General features: G+C 35.9%; 1 protein-coding gene and 1 pseudogene across 1 annotated transcript in view; one reads left to right on the top strand and one right to left on the bottom strand.

The window, feature by feature from the left end:
- The window catches only part of CADM2 (cell adhesion molecule 2), a 344096-nt gene that overhangs the window by 156942 nt on the left and 171215 nt on the right, over window positions 1-15939 (top strand). The gene's annotated exons all lie outside the window — the stretch shown is intronic.
- On the bottom strand, window positions 3674-13754 carry LOC105942488 (small ribosomal subunit protein eS25-like; annotated as a pseudogene).

Here is a 15939-nt window from a genome sequence, read left to right on the forward strand (position 1 = left end):
ACCAATGTCTTCATTTCTTTCCTCACCCCAGTAGCCCCTGATAAATTTCCCACTACCCTCTTCTCTGAGACACACGTCTTTAGCATGTAAGTGGGACAATGTGTTATCTCTGTGTGAGTTTGTGCTTGGCTTATTGCATGTATAGTGTGCCCCCTCACCCCATGCACAAGTCACAGTATTTGATTTTTGACACTGGATAATATACAATCATGAATGTATACACGATAGTCAGTATCCATTCACCCTTAGGAATTTATGTTGTTTTCTTGTCTTATCACTATGAATAATGTGTTTGGGAGTACAGAAATTTCTTCCATATATCAGTCTCATTATTTTGACTATATATTCAGTAGTGCAATCAGCAATTACATAGATTCTTTTTCTTTTTTAAAGATTTATTTATTTATGAATGTGTACATTTATTTCTTTGTTTATTCATTGGAAGGTCAGAAAGGAGAGAGAGAAAAGAGAAAAGGATCTTCCGTCTGCTGGTTCACTCCCCACACAACCACAACTGCCAGCCAGAGCTAAGTTGGTCAGAAGTTAGGAGTTTCTCCCAAGTTTCCCACATGGGTGCAATCTCCCAAGACCATCCTCTACTGCTTTCCCAAGTCACAAACAATAAGGTGGATGGGAGGTCAGCACAGGAAGCTGTGCCCTTATGGGGATCCTGGTGCTTGCAAGTGAGGACGTTAGCAACTAGGCTACTGTGCCAGGCCCTGTTTTTTGTTTGTTTGTTTTTTAACAAACCTTTTTAGTATTTTAGAGAATAGTTTGCATGTCCATCAACTTTGAACAATGTTTTTTTTATCCACTCCTCATCTCTTCTCCTTTGAAAATAGTTATCCTAACAGCCATCAGAGAGAGATTTTACAGTGGTTTTAATGTGCATTTGTTTGATGATTGCTAATATTAAGCACTTTTTCAGATACTTATTACCATTTTTATGTCTTCTTTGGAAAATAATCTATTGAGTTTTTTTGCATATTTTAGACATCATTTTATTGCTATTATCATAATGATTATCATTACTACTCGGTAGTGCAAGTTCCAGATACAATTTGGTTATCAACCCTTTTCTCAGCCACATGTTCTCTTACTACAATTCATTGCATGTTCACTTTGATCATTACTTCATTTACTCTGCAGAGAATAGCTTAATTTGGCCCACTTTAGATTTTGTTGCTTGCATTTCATGTCATATTGAGTATAAAAAAGTCATTACTGTGATAAGCACCTTAAATCCTATGTTTTCCTTTACATTTGCATGCAACTACTCAACATGGATCACTCTTACTTTTGTATATGGCATAAGAGACAGGTACAATTTCATTCTTTTATATGAGTATTCTCTTTCCCAATGTTATATAAGGAAGACATTCCTTTTGTCTTCTCGTTCTGTGGGCAACCTTTTCAAAGATTAGTTGACGATGTATCTGCAGGATTCTATGTGGGCTCTCTATTCTGTTCCAATGATTTACATGTCTGCTTTTATTCTAGAAATGTAGTAGTTTAATTGCTATAACTTTATAATACAGTTTAAAATCAGGGACCTTGATGCCACCAGTACTGTTTCATCTTTCTCAAAATTATCTTGAGCAGATAAGATCTTTGACATGCCTGCTGTTCCCTATGAATTTTAGAATTGTTTAATATTGTGCTGTGAAAAACTGCAACTGTTACTTGATAGGTATCTCTGAATCAGAAGGTGAATTTAGGGAGAAAAGCCTAAGGACATATTAATTGTTCAAATCCTTATGCATGGACTATTTTCACATTTATTAGACATTATTAATGTTAACTGAAAAAGTATTAAGTGTTTAAACCCACCTATTTGGAGCCAGCATTTTATTGCAACAGCTTAAGCTGCCGTTTGTGATGCTAATATTCTATATGTACTGTCCATTCAAGTCTACTCCACTACTGATACAGCTCTGAATACATCTGAAAAGCCCACAAAACAATGATCAAATACATAGACTCTTGGCACTCATGTGAGACAGCAGATTGAAGTGTCTAGCTGTGACCTGACCCAGAGCAAGCTACTGGACCATTTAGACAGTGAGACAGTGGATGGGATATTTCTTTCTCTCTCTCTCTCTCTCTCTCTTCCTCCCTACTCCCTCCACCACTGTCACTCAGCATTCAATATTGGAAATACATAATAATTACTTTTTTTAAAATATTCATTTTTATTTATTTAATTTTTAAAAAGAATTATGGAGAGGAGAGAGAGAGAAAGGTCTTCTTTCTGCTAATTCACTCAATGGACACAAGTCTGAAGCTGAACCAAATCAAAGCTAGGAGTTTCTTTCAAGTCTTCTACATGGGTTCAGTGATCCCAGAACTTGAGCAATCTTCCCAGGCTATCATCAGGGAGCTGGATCAGAAGTGAAGCAGCTGTCACAAAGCTAGTGCTCATATGAGATGCTGGCATCTCAGTTGTCAACCTTTCTTTCTTTCTTTCTTTCTTTCTTTCTTTCTTTCTTTCTTTCTTTCTTTCTTTCTTTTTGAATGTGTATTTATAAATTTAATTAGGAGTTGCATTTTTGTTCAGAAGTAGAGACACATACTGCACAGTATCTTCAATTCCCAGCATAGTACTCTCCCTTGTACAGTTTATGCATATGTGTATATACACATATAATAATTTTTATAACAGAGAGAATATGCACACCAGCAGGTATTGTTGTAGAGTTCTGAATGTAGGCCAGCCTCACTGCAGTTAGGTGAAACCTCACTGTAGTTTTCATTTGTATTTCCCTGACAGCTAGAAAGCCTGAGCATTTTTCATATGTCTATTAGCCATTTGAATTTGTTCTTTTGAAAAATGTCTGTTTATTTGCTTTACCCATTTCCTCACAAGATTGTTTTGCTGTCACTGAGTTTCTGAAGCTCTTTGTAAACCCTGGCCGCCATCAACTGTATAGTGTACAAACATTTTCTTTCATCATGTTGGTTGCTTCTTCACTTTTGTTGATTGTCTCTTTTGCTGTACAGCAGCTTTTTAGTTTAGTGCAACCACATTTGTTGAATTTAGCTTTGAGTGCTCATGCTTTTGGTGAGGAATACCTGCATTTTAAAATTGAGAGTTACTGCACAGTCGCATCTCAGGACACTTGGGAAAAACTAGTGATTAAGACAGCATCATCCCACATCCGTGCTCCTAGTTTAGTTTCAGCTGCTAAGGACTCCAGCTTGCTGTCAGTGCGAACCCTGGGTGGCAGGATTGAAGGTTCAGCGAGTCAGGTTGATGTCGCCCACTGTCCATGATAATAGTGCAACAAGAGTGGATAGATGGAAGTTAGCTTAAAATTATCCTTTGGACACTTATTAAACAACCTACTAAATTGACACATAACTTAGCATCTCTAATTACTTATACATGTTTATGCACATATTAAAAATAAAAGGAATAAATTGATCCACTGAAACTTTTTAATTGTTTTCCACAATACATTTTTTGTAGGTGTAGGGATTCAGTCTTCTTCCTCCTCCTTCATACTCATATTTACAGTATTGATTTTTTTAAATTTCAATATGTTAGTCTTTTCTGGTTCTACTCTGTTTTAAACACCTAGTTTTCTGTAATAATACTTGAATTGTGTGCTACTATTATTACTCACAGGGCTTACTTGTGATTCAGTCCCAGGATCAGCGTTCTGAGTTTGGTTTATAACCCCTGAAACAATAGAATCCGACGAATCCAGTGGACCTCATCTGTAGGTGTCATTTGCAGGATTAAATACTTCATGATCTGTCCTTCCAAACCTAGCAGAGGAAAAGAAGAGATTTGTGTACATAGCACTGGGCTTAACAGCATCCAGGTGATTGTTATATATCACATAGAGGGTTGAAGTTCCATAGGTGGGATCTTTTTAAATCTCCATTTGCATACAGCTGCATCCTGTATTAGCAGATTCTTTTTCAACAGTGTCAATTATACCGAGCTAGCCATAGATCAAATACACTAAAAAAATTTACAGGAATCGGTTTTTCAGCCACATGTTGTTCTGTGTAGCTGATGAAATCTCAATCCACCCTAGAAGTGAATGTTCTTTTTTATCACATTTACCCAACAATATGGCCTGCACGCCCAGTAGCCACATAATAATGACATAAGTGATCAGATTGGTGTGCTTGTAAGTAACAGTTTAGCTCTATCTGTGCTGTCAGCCATTCATAGGAGAACTTGGGATATATTCCATGTAGATATGCATAGGGCTTCTCTGTACAGAGAGAGGTCCAGCAAGGTTATGCATTTTATTAATAACTACACAATTCAGTACCAACAGAGATGAACTATTATGTTATCTAGGACTTTTAAATTCCCTCATTAGACACTCATGCGCCATATTGATATACAGACATGTGTTTGAAGAGAGTTACAAGTAAGTGTGAATACTAAAAACATGAGTGTGGTAGTTTCTTGATCCCAGATAGGTGGTAAGAATTAAGACTACACAAATATTTAATTTCTTGAAGAACGTCCAATCTTTAGTGAACAATAAAAGGGAACGAAAATAAACAAGCTGTGCTTTGCTCAGAGCTTTGTAGTTGTGCTGCAATTGCCTTTCTTTTTCCTTCTGTACTGGTGATTACTGTTTTGATAGAAATATTTTGAGAAGGTTTTAAAAGCTGCACTTTTAAATTTGAAGTGTATGTGAGGTAGCTACTATGAGAACAATTTTGACTTCTTTTGTTATGACCTGTTGGCCTTATCCTGTTAATCACTGTTTACTCTGAACTAGAGGGAAATAATCAAAGATTGCCTGAAATTGTGCTCATAAGGACGTTTTTCATCATGTAGCTGATATAGCCACTGTGAACTTGAAGGTAAAGCAGAAGCCCCGCTATATGTAGTTGGAATGTTCAGTGAATTTTGCTTTCCTTGTAAATCAGGTGTGTGTTAGATAATTGCATTTTCTGTTACTGTTTTTTGTCTTTTTTTTTTGTTTGTTTTTTATTGTTGAAATTTTCCTTAGGGCCTCCACATACTTGATGATGTGTTGTTTTTCTCAGTGAAGAAACTTGCAACCCAGAATTTCAGGGAATCTTTGAGACGTTATTTTGCAGCCATTGCAAGTGTTATATGTCCATAGATGCCTTGCTTACAAAAGTCAGATCCAGCTTAAGCTGTTTCTACTGTATCACTTTCCCTCCATTATCAAAGTAGCTCTAGCAAGAAAATGCTCCCTTTAATTAGGACTTTGTATGCTACTTCCTTTATTTCTGCTGAAAGTCCCCATCTTTCTAGTTAATTCCTGGCTGCGTGGCACCATATGCAGTACAAAATCCTTTATGAAGAAAATATTTCCCTATAATTTTCACATAGGCTGGTATTTTAAATGTCATAATTGCCCACAAATTGTCAGTTTTGAAAAACAGTTTTCATTTTGAGATACCTAATGGAATAAAAGGGATGTTCATGACTTGTAATGAAGGACTGAAATACTCCAAGAGCTTCTGACCTTTCATCATGACTTATCAAAGAGCTTTTGGGAGAGACGAGAAAACTCCCCCTAAAGACTAGAGTGACTTGCTGGTGAAGTACATTTTCTCTCAAAGCAGTGAGCTGAAACTAGTCGAAGGAAAAATCACTGAAGGCATGACTGTAAAAACGGCCATGTGCTACCAGCGAAGGTAATAATTTATTCCAGTGAAAGAAAAGGGGAAAGAGATTGTGGTCGCATATGATTGTGCATTCTGATTCTTTCTACCTTCTGCTGGCTGCTAACAATAATTTAAAAATTTAGAAGCAAACTGATCAAGGCCTGCAGTATCAGGCGTCTTCTTCAAGAGTCAATAGCAGAGGTCAGAATTAATTTGTTGCTTTCAAATGTGGAAATTACTCTCTGTGTTTGAGACCAGTATGTGGCACCCCTTAACTGTATGATAAAAGGGTCTTGGATTTCATTGTATGTGTGTGACATAAAAGATATCTATTTGGAAAGATTTAATGGACCTGGAATAGAGAGTAATCGAAACTGAATTGGAGTAATTTATGTTGTGCTCTGAAGAAAATGGCCAGGGAAACTACAAAGACGATCCTTCCTGCAAGACTAAAACTGAATAGGCAATTTAAAACCATCTTTTTCGACATGACCTCAGTATCAGTCTATTGATCACAGGGTTTATTTGTTTAAAGATCACGATACGAACCAAGTGGCATTGATAAAGTCATTTCAGTGACTGGCAAGTTGAAGAATAAAAATAAATCTACTTTAGATCCTAGGCAAACTTAGTTCAGGTAACTTTTAATTATCCACTTGAGGAAGAATCTAAATGTGTTGATATCGATTGTTATAAGAGAGACCTCTTCAGCAATAAAAATGAAAGTCTTGGTTTCATTTCATTCAATTCAATTTTGTTTTTCTAAATGGCTACCATCTGTTTATTTCTAGATTGGCTAAGAAAGGGACATTTGATTGTCAGGAATGTAATTAGGAATATGTGCAACTCATATTTTTTAAAATATTTCTCATCTTCCAAAAAAGACAAATTAAATATAGCAAAACCCATTGCTTTATGTCACTTTATGTTTATAGATTTAAATTTAGAGATACTGGGCCTGGCGGCGTGGCCTAGCAGCTAAAGTCCTCGCCTTGAATGCGCCGGGATCCCCTATGGCCGCCGGTTCTAATCCTGGCAGCTCCACTTCCCATCCAGCTCCCTGCTTGTGGCCTGGGAAAACAGTTGAGGATGGCCCAAAGCCTTGGGACCCTGCACCCGTGTGGGAGACTTAGAAGAGGTTCCTGGATCCTGGCTTTGGATTGGCGCAGCACCAGCCCGTTGCGGCTCACTTGGGGAGTAAACCATCGGATGGAAGATCTTCCTCTCTGTCTCTCCTCCTCTCTGTATATCTGACTTTGTAATAACAATAAAATAAATCTTAAAAAATAAAAAATAAATTAAAATAAATTTTAAAGAATTTAGGGATACTGTCATCACATAGCAGAATAAATCAATGCCACTACATAAAGTTGGCAGCATATCATAGTGGCTAAAGATCCACCTGCAGCTCCAGCAGCCCACATAGGTGCACTTGAATCCCAGCTGATGCACTTCTGATCCAGCACCCTGCTGATGAGGCTAGAAAAGAAGTGGAAGATGGGAGACCATGAAGAAGCCGCTGGCTCTTGGCTCCTGACTTCAAGGCCAGCCTACCTCCGGCTGCTGTGGCGACTTGGGGAGTGAACCAACACATGGAAGACTCTCTCTGCTCTAACCCATCCCTACAACTCTGTTTTTCAAATTAATAAATTGATTTTTAAAAATAAATAAATAAATAAATAAATAAAACAAATAATTATAGTTTTAACTGTTATATAATATTTTCCTGCTTCTGACATTGAAAATTATCATACTTTTCTCTTTCACCCTTATGATCTATATCACATTGATCTGATAGCGATTTGCTAGAGTATCACTAGTGATGTATGTAAATCGCATCGAGTATTACTTTTTTAATAAATTTCACATTGTTTCTGGACAACAATGTTGCATCATCTTCTCTGCGTTTTGACTTATTTATTTGATGTTATGATCTCATTTACAGTGGTTGAGTAACCACTGAAATGGAGCTCATGTCTAATCTTGGAGTTTCCTCCTTTCTAACTTGTTGGTTTTGTTTTATTTTTTAAGATTTGTTTATTTTTATTGCAAAGTCAGAGAGGAGCAGAGACAGAGAGGAAGATCTTCCATCAGATGATTCACTCCCCCACGTGACCGCAATGGCAGGTGCTGCGCCAATCCGAAGCCAAGAGCCAAGAACTTCCTCCAGGTCTCCCAAATGGGTGCACGGTACCAAGGCTTTGGCCCGTCCTCCACTGCTTTCCCAGTCCACAGGCAGGAAGCTGGATGGGAAGTGGAGCTGCCAGGATTAGAACCGGCGGCCATATGGGATCCTGGTGCGTTCAAGGAAAGGACTTTATCTGCTAAGCTGTCATGCGGGCCCATCCTTTCCCACTTTGCACATGGAGCATTGATGTATTTAAAAGATGATAGAATTAAAACTTATCTTATTGACCAAACCAGTTATGTAACTCACAAGTTTCGCTGAAAACTAAAATATGAAAATCCTTCTTCATGTTTATGATCAGATACAAATTACCAATACACAATTACCAATACACAATCAGTTCAAAGCACTGCTTAAAGCACTTTTCAAGGATTCCTCTCCTTTGTCTCCATGTTTCCTCTCCACTCCTCTCCTCCATTCTTTCATTCTTTCCTTCCTTTCTCTCTCTCAATCTCTCTCTCCTCCTCCTCTCTCTGTCTCTCTTCTTTTCTACATTACAGAAAACATTAAAAAAAAAAAAGAGGTCACATTCGCTTGTCTTTGGTCAGGTATCAAATCTAGATGCTAATTAACAGTTGTTAATTTGTGTCCAACTGGCATGAGTTACAAAGGATTACCAGATCATTGAATGTCGAAGCTATGTTTATGGTGAGCAATTTTGCGGAAGGCAGAAACAGACTAACCATCCCAGTGAAGCTGGTAACTCCTGGGGGTGGGGGAGGGGAGGGGGAAGACAAATGATCACAAAGATGTAGTATGTATCAGTATCAGCTTGGCATAAGTGATTTAAAAAAAAAAGTAAAAATATTTGCCATTGTGGCAAGTCATTGAGAAGGTTATAATGCTAAGTATCTCAGAGTTTTTTAAAAAGATTGATTTACGTAATTTAAAAAGAGAAAGAGTGTTTATCTGCATATGTATATGAGAGGAGTGAGACATTGACACGAAGAAGAGAGAGGAGAGAATCTTCCATTCATAGCTGTCAGGGCTACGCCAAAGCCAGGAGACAAGTGCCTCATTCTAGTCTTCCATGCACGTGACAGAGGCCCAAGCAACTTGGCCATCTTATGCCACTTTTCCCAGGCCATCAGAAGGAAGTTGGACCAGAACTAGAAAGCAAGGACATGAACTGGTGCCCATATGGGATTGCTGACATGTTGAGCCATGGTCTTATATCCACTATGTTACAGTGCTGACCCCAGTATATCAGATCTTATAGTAAGGAATTTTAACAGGAATTTAAAACGTTCTTATTAGAAGCCTTATTGTTGATCATTTTTTCTATCTACAGTTGGTGACTCTCAATCAATACTCCACATTAATGTTATATAGGGAAATGGTTTTAAAATGCAGAAGTAAAGGGCTTATCCATTAAGAATGATTCAATAAATTTTGTACCTGGCCCCAGCAATGCTTTGTTAATGAGCCCCTTGTGAGTTGGATATGTAGCCAAGATGAAAAATCATCAAATAGTTAAACTACTTCATATTGGCTCTGTAGTATATTTGTATTTGTATGTCAGTTTTAGATTAAAAAAAAATCCCAATTGCAATAATAGAATGAGACTGGGGTTATGAAGTTGGCTGTAGTGACTTGGATGGTACAAAGGAAGTTATAACCTACAATTCAAAATATAATTGAAGGGGCCTTGCAAAAATCCACTTGGGGGTGCTTTGTAGAATTTCAGATGCCATGGACATTCTATGACCTATGAAATCAGTCTCTAGGAGTGGGTGCCAGAATATGCACTTGGTCAAGATGTTCTCTTTGTCAAATGTGCACAGGGAGTTTTAAAATCTATGATCTGGTGCCACAAGCCTCTTCCTTGCAGCTTTTTTTTTTTTTTTTTTTTTTTTTTTTCTGAAGCAAAGCCAACTAAGATGGCTGTGGATCCCAAATGAACAAGGCTGTTCACTCGGTGACCATAACTCATTGCATAGCTTAGTGCCTGGGAGTCGTCAAAAAGGCTGTTACTTTTTAAGTTTTTTCTTTTGATTTATCTGCATCATAAACTCTCTTTTTTAGTGTTCAGATAGAGAGGTTCCATCCAGATAACTGTTCTGAATTAAATGGAGATATTTTTAAACAGCTTTTTAAATATATATAATAATTATACATGTTGTCTATTTTTCTCTTCTGTGCTTAGCTCTCATGCGAAAGACTAATGACAAATAATAATAAGCAAAACATGCTGTTACTAGGTAGTCTGACTGTTGTTTTTCCATTTTAACTTAGAAACCCTGTCTTCATACTGGTTCTCCCGATCCATATATTTTGGAATTCAATTATTTCTCACTCCAATAGGCAGCCTTACTTCCTATACACCATCAAGCTTTCTAACTAATTTGCATTAAGGAAAATTTAGGAAAATGAGACCGAAAAAGTGAGGGCTATCTTATCCCATAATTGCAAATGTCGAAATCATGGTTACTTAGTTCACAATAAAAAAGAAATCATCAACATCTTTTGTATTCATATTATTCATCCAGGAAAAGCATTACATTTAGCTATCAGATTTTAGATTAAGTAAATAGTTATATATTCATTATCAAAGTTAAATAGTTCATGCAGTGAAAAAGCCAGTTTTTCATTGCGATTTTAGAATCATAAATAATTATGGGTAATGAAGGAGGAACAAAAAAGATAGCATTATTACTTTATTTTTAATTTCACATGGAGACATGGTCATTAAATAAAGCCAAGATTCCACCAAAAAGTATATACTTCAATTTTTCTTTATATAATATACTGGTGAATAATTTTTAGCCTTTCCTTGTAATTACTTGAATTCTAAATGTGTCCTTTTTTTAACAGCCGTATTTCTTTAGTTCAATAAACATTATCAAGTATTCTTTGACTGTTCCTATTGCATCAACCTTAATTAGCTTTTGATTACTGTTAATTTCACAGTATTTTCCCTTTAATAAGTTGCATCAAAATGCTTTCATTTCAGTTGCAGCAAGTTTAATTAGTTTTTGAGCCTTGTTTTCTGTTTTCCATTTTTTGAAGAAAACATGACAACACTCACTTTCTTTGTTTCTATGAGGTTATCCATGACTTACAACTTACTGATCACCAGAAGCCCTCATCTAAGACTTCTGGTACTATAGAACGGTAACTTACAGCATCATTATTTGCATTATACAAGTTCTCCTGTACTCCCACACTTAAAATTCTTTCTATTGGTTTCAAAATATTGCAATTTGATTTTCAACTTTTAAAGAGGTCAAATGATTTAGTTAAAAAAATGCTTGGTACATCAATTTAATCACATCAGCTGATGAACGTGTTTTACATTTAATGATATAATAGAAAAATTTGAATTCTTTCAGAAAACGTTGAGCATTTTTTCTTCGTGAATCAAACTGTAAGATGAACTTTTTGTCAAGTTATACACTAATGGCTTACAAATTTAAAAATATACATGATATATGTATTTCATTTTAATGACCTTCAGTGACAATAATATATGTTTATGTAATATAAAAATTTTACTCTGACATTTATTTGTCATTTTGATTATTAAGTCATATTTAATACTCTTAATTACATAATGTCCAGAAAAAAATAAAATAGGCACAAAGAACCTGCACATACATAGTCTGTAATGACTGTTTAAATTTCAAAGATTTAAAATATGTTTGTAATCATTAACAATATAATTAGCATCATAATATAATAACAATATAATAGTCAATATAACAGAATAATTGGAATTCAGTGGAAGTAAAATGGATACTTTATGAAAGAATTGATTAAATTCAATATTGCTGTAATAACAATGACATGAATCCCTTCAGAGAGAAAAGTAATGATTGCAAACTGATGATAACTGATGATAACCATTTATATGTGTGCATGGAGGGGAGCAATGTAACAGAGAAGCGATATAGGGAATATAAAGGGCCACAAACTTAGTAGCATGAACTATGGGGTATGATGAACATGAAGCTCATCTTGGCCTGTATTTTTAATTTAGCTTCTTTCCTTATCCCATGTAATCCATACTGGTGGCAGCTTGGTCAGACAACAGGATATACCAAGCATTTCTACCACACACAATTAATATTCAAAATATAGGGCTGGCATTTGTGTTTGGCGCTAAAGTCACCATCTGCAATGCGGCTGGCATCCCATGCCAGATTGCTCCACTTCCTGTCCAACTCCTTGCTAATGTCCTGAGAAAGCAGCAAAAGGGAACCAAAGTGTATGGGTCCCTGTTACCCATATGGGAGACCTGGACGAAGCATCTAGTTCCTGACTCCAGGCTGTATCTTTGCTCAGTGTTGTCTGAGTCAGCCAGCAGGTGGAAGATCTCTTTCTCTATTTCTCTCTCATTCCCTTCCTTCCCACCCCTTCCCTCAATTTCTCTCTGTAATTCTGACACCACTCAAAGTAAATGAATAAAAATAAAGCTTCTAAATAACATGGCGTTTCTTTGGATTGTCTTTATGCATCTCTATACAGAAGTAATACTATTGTATGATAACATTAATGCTTGCCTTTAAGAGTTTCTCTTGTTACTTTCTTAAACAGCCAATCATAGACTCTGTTGTTTCTTTGGTAGTCTTTCACATGATGCTAATTTCTGGAATTTCATTAATTCACTCAGTTTTACTAAGAAGCTCAAAATATCGTTAGAAAAAAATTAGGGATGTGGTTTATAAAAGCATAATTTTTATTTTGGAAGTAATTTTAATGTATGTTTATTTTCTGTAATAAACCCTATCATGCACACATTACTGTTACGTCTTTCATGTTTAAAAAAAATTTTAATTGCTTTAAATGCATATATTTTTCAAGTCTGCAGCTGCTGCAGAGGTTAAAACTTCCAGGAAGAAAACATTCGCAATGAACTCTCATGATTAGTTCCTCTGCGTATTGCTCCAGAGAAAAACAAATTAGCACTAGAAGGAAAATCTGTTCTGGGAACTCCCACACTGCTGGGGTAATGGCCTATCCTCACAAGAGGATTGAATAGAATAGATCCATTGTGACTTCCCAAATGGCTGTTGCCGGCAGTCTCTGGAGATGAGGAACAACAGCTGAAGTGATAGAAAAAATAAAATGTTCTGCTTGAATGCAAGTTATATTTGCCAGCCTCCCTCAACCTACTTTCAAAAAAATGTTGCCCTTTCAGACCAAGACACCTGCTATTTTTTGTGTCAAAGCTTGCTGGAAAAACTAGACTTGGATCAATGAGATCTATCTTCTTGGGTCAACTAATTTCCTGTTTGTGGTCAGTTAAATTCATCTCAAATCTAAATTTCTTCCAGAAAGCTCTGCAATTCACAAGGCACCAGCGCATGTCTTGTTGACAGGATCAGGAAGCAGGCGCCTTATCTTCATGCCTCCTTCTGTCACTGCAGACTCCACTAAGGAGCTGGAGATAAAGAAAGAATGCCCCATATGTTTCAATTCAACCCTTCTTCTGTTTATTGAGCCCAACCTAGTGTCTTCCTTTTTGTTATCATGATTTTTCTCCTACTGTTAACTTAAAAAATTTTAAGGAGTTTTTGGGGGTTTTTTTGTTTGTTTTTCTTTTCCAAATGTGCAATCCATTGAACCTGTTGATGCATCCTCACCAGCAGCTGGGGGCATGTCCACTCTTGGTATTTCTGGTATAAATTACTTGAGATGCCTGCTTTGAAACCAGGTTGCTAAGGCCTTTACGTAGGAGCTGCTGAAGGATCACCCTGACCAGGGCTTTTCAATCTTCAGTCTCTAAGAGACCACAGCTGGAGTTGTGAGTTTGTCATTGGCAACTTGCACAAACAACTTGTCATAAGTAGCTTAACTAAACAAAAGCAGGTTATTGAGTTTGTCCAAAACTTTACATTTGCAGAATTTCATTTTTGTTATTTGGCTTTTTGGCCTTGTTTTCAGTTTTGTTCATGGGGTCCTTATCTTTCTTGGCCAACTGCAGCATCTTCCTTTCATCCTTGGGCAGCATGTCAATGTGTGGAGTGCACCAGGGACCCACTCTGCCTTGCAAGATGTTGTACACAATCCCTGCTGTTTACTTCTTCAAGGAGGCAGACTATAATGCATGTGCAATTGCACAGTATTTCAGTAGATATCATATTTCCAATTGAACAGAAAACATTTTTGCATGTAAATATTAAATATCTTCGATCTCTAAACATTAGATACTTTAAAAATATATTTAAAATAATAGCATTGTGGGCATTTGAGAACCATTTAAAATTACTATTTGTAATGCAATATGTAAATGGGTAATTATATTGTACACAAACCTATGTATATTTACAAAGAAATAGGTAAAGGAAATGATTAAAGTAGAATTAGATGTTCACATCTTCTGCGAAGCATCATGTTGTTTAGATATATGAGAGGCATCTTTAGAAAAAGATGTTTGAAACTAGATATGCTGTTTTAGAGTATATTTAGCTCATATTCATTATGCTAAAAAACCTGATATTTTGTTAAGGTAATATATTCTGTTTCTTAGCGAACTCTAAGTTCATGGAAATTAATAGCACAAGCATTGTCTTGCGACCTCAAAATGGATATCTTGGTCTTTTAGAGTGTGATTCTTTCTCTTCCTTTTTTCTTTAGTGTACATCTATTTAGGATATGCATTCATTTAAAAACTTTTAGTATAAATTAAAACATCAATCATCATTTTAAAACTTAATCATATTTTTACCTAAAGATTAGTGCATTTCTTTTTCAAAGACAATTTCTATGAGTTTTCTAGCCATTATATTATCTCGATTTCCAAAAGTTACACATATCTAGCTTGACTCTGTCTCATCAACTTAATTGAACATGGATAAAATATCCTTGAATTAAAGGGTAAAATGTCAACTAACCATATATGTGATCATCACTAAGACATTGTTAAACTGGCTTTCTTCCCAAGCCCAGCAGTACACCTGAAGATCACCTTAATGTTTCTGGTAAACAACAGAAGCTAAAACTCCAGGAGGAAATTTAATGCAAATGTGCTGTATCACACTCCAAATATTCTGCCTAAGCAACAGTTTGTATCATAAATATATCGGAAATTGGTATCATTGTGTGTGTGTGTGTGTGTGTGTGTGTGCCGGAGATCACTTAACAGACATCAAAACCTGCTCTTAGTTTATGTATTACTGGCACACAGGAAGAGCAGGTTATTTGGATGATCTAGTTCCAACTGGAGTCCACTGGGTCTGTCAAATTTCTGTATCACTGCCAGGGCTGTTTGTCACTGTGTAGAGTCCCTGTGTTTTGTAAGCGTTAGCTTCCTCATCTCTCCAGTGCAGGCAATGATAACATCTTCCACCTAGACTTATTACAAGAAATATATGAGATAACCCAGTTCTTATTCTGAGTTACACAGATACTTTTATTTTCTTATAATAAAATGATTAAAAGCACCACTGAATTTGTTATCTTGTATTGCAGGTTGGGGCTTTCTAGGATGAATTTATATTTCTCTGTGCTTAATGTCCTTAGCAATTCAAATGACAATATTACTTTATTTAGCTCTTTTGGAAACACAAAAGAAAAACAGAATTTAAAAAAAGAAAAAGATACAAGCCATGAAAAAATTTTAAAATCATGTCTGTTTCCCTAATCTAAAATGGTAATTTTATTACAAAATTCACTACTAAAATGAAAGAAAATAAACTGAGAAGACTGTATTGAAAAACCAATGCAACTTTTTGTTCAGGCAAACAAGGATCAATATAATTGATATACTTTCTGAAATAAACACTCAGCTGATCAATAGTTGAAAAATCAGCCATCAGTTCTTTATTTGCTGTTTTGTATAAAGTAATCATACTTGAAAATAAAGGCATATACTTTGAATTCAAGTCTAGTTTCCTAATCATTCCTACTATTAGTATCTTAATACATATGTATGCTGTGCATAACATGTGTTTGTTTTTTCTAAACATAGGAGTATGCATATAGTCTCTGCACACACAAACACAAACTTGTCACATTCGGGGATCTTAAAATATGTTAACTTAGACAACTACTACAAGGATGATTTTTTTTTTTCAAGTTAGTCTGTTTCACATTAAAGTTCAGTCTTAGGAACTGCCTGAAGAGATTTGTTAATTCCAGCAAAGCTTTAATAACAGGATTGCAAGAACAATCTTGTAAGATGAGTCAAACACTGT

The sequence above is a fragment of the Ochotona princeps genome, chromosome 3, assembly GCF_030435755.1.
Source record: "Ochotona princeps isolate mOchPri1 chromosome 3, mOchPri1.hap1, whole genome shotgun sequence".
NCBI classification, from domain to species: Eukaryota; Metazoa; Chordata; class Mammalia; order Lagomorpha; family Ochotonidae; genus Ochotona; species Ochotona princeps.